This window comes from Mus pahari, chromosome 8 (genome assembly GCF_900095145.1).
Source record: "Mus pahari chromosome 8, PAHARI_EIJ_v1.1, whole genome shotgun sequence".
In the NCBI taxonomy this organism is placed as follows: Eukaryota; Metazoa; Chordata; class Mammalia; order Rodentia; family Muridae; genus Mus; species Mus pahari.
The window spans coordinates 88816012-88817882 of NC_034597.1; the positions used below are offsets into that span (position 1 = coordinate 88816012).

Consider the following 1871-nt stretch of genomic DNA (forward strand, 5'->3'; position numbering starts at 1 on the left):
TGTGTGTGTGTGTGTCTGTGTGTGTGTGCATGTGTGTGTGTCTGTGTGTGCGTGCGTGTGAAAACCAAGGCAGCCATGGTTACCTTGGCTCTGAGTAGCTGACAATTCTACCCAATGTACTTTCACGATTCTCTTCAAAATAGGGCAGAAAGCAGCCAAGCTCCTACGCCAGGCCTGATTTTTCTGCCTTTGTACACGTGAAGCACACATCGTTCACTGAGTGAGGAACCAAGTGTAGGTACAGTCAACACCCTTTAACCTACTTTCTGTGATGTTTTTCAGGGAACTCTGCCTTGGGGTTAGTCTGCAGCCAAAAATCACAGTGGCTCAGACCAGCATAGGCCAAGGTGTGTTCCTATATTTCCTTTGGTTACAGGAAAAGACAGGTACGTACTGGTGGGAACTGGGGAGGTCAATCAGCATCATTTCAGTCTGAGCCTGAGTTGCTCCAGAAACCATGTGGTTAGTAAGCAATGGCTATCAATCCTGGAGCTCCAGGAAATAGACCTGCAAGGTAAGTTAGGAAGGACTCAGAGCACGTATGGAGGATGCTAACCCAAACCAAACAGCACTGGATGTGTGCAGGTGGGCAGCCAATGCAGATGGGCAGCCAATGAAGATGGGCAGCCAATGCAGATGAGAGAAAAATCATAAAGAGCCCAACTTAGGGTGGGAATGACAACACTCCACCCTATACCCCAAATAACCTGGGGGTACAGGGGAGAATGAGCATGTCTGAGACAGAGGTTACACCTGCAGACACAGGAGCTCCTTGTGTTCAACTGAGTTCTTACACACTCAAGGCAGCATGATTTTACAGGGGTTACACCTGCAGACACCTATTTAAAAGGGAAGGAAGCTAGTAGCCAACAGCTCCTGATCATGGGCAACTTTGTGAGGATGTGGATGTATGGAAAGTGGAGGGTGATAGAGATAGTTGGGGAGGGACAGAAGAGGAAGGAGGAGAGAGTGATGGTAAGCATGGTAAAAGAAGACAGACACCCCATGATCAGAAAAGAAAACCAAGGATCAGATCGGGCACAGCAGGACTCCATACACAAATGTAACCCAAAGTCCACCGAGCTGCCCGCCATTCTTTCTTCAGCATCTGTCAGATTTGGTGCTGAGTGCTTGTGAGGGGTTCATAAGGCCTGTCTTTCACTGCACACTGATCATTCTCCTTACAGAGGAGACTAATAACACTGCATATGGTGTCTGATGAATTAAGAATTGAACGTCCACCGCACACACTGTGAAATCACGCAATAGGCTGCCTTGTGTGTGTGTTAGAACTCCATTGAATACAAAGAGCTCCTGGCACAGAGAAGAGATGTGAAATCTCCCTATTTCTCAGGCATTGGTCTATGAACAGGCTTAGAAAAGTAATGTGTGAAAATGAAAATTGTGGTACCAATGATGCTGTCAAGCTAACATCATGTTTTTTTCAGAAACGACAACAAACCCTAGCTCACCTAAAATCCACTGGGCTGAAACACTGCATTTTACCATAATTGGCTCTGGCTTTGATCCTACATGTGAAAGTAGAATGGAAACATATTTAGAATCCATGTCTTTCTTCCTCAGGCGGGAGGAGGGTGAAATTCACTTCAGTGGAAAAATAAGTCTGCACCCTTGCACCTCCCTGCTGAGGCCTGGGAAAGGAGGCGAAGGAAAGATCTGGGGAAAACATTAATATGGAGTCTTTAGATGAGCCAGAGAGGCTCGGAGCTGGGTCTCAGCACCGGGCCAGAGAAAGTCAGAGTGTGATGCAGAGTCAAAAACACAGACTTTGTAAGTTGGAGAGAGAGAGACAGAGAGAGAGAGAGAGAGAGAGAGAGAGAGAGAGAGAGAGAGAGAGAGAGAGAGAGAGA

General features: G+C 46.9%; 1 protein-coding gene and 1 pseudogene across 3 annotated transcripts in view; one reads left to right on the forward strand and one right to left on the reverse strand.

The window, feature by feature from the left end:
• Positions 1 to 1871, reverse strand: part of Klf12 (Kruppel like factor 12) — a 403434-nt gene that overhangs the window by 329012 nt on the left and 72551 nt on the right. The gene's annotated exons all lie outside the window — the stretch shown is intronic.
• Positions 474 to 1871, forward strand: part of LOC110325144 — a 13008-nt pseudogene continuing 11610 nt past the window's right edge.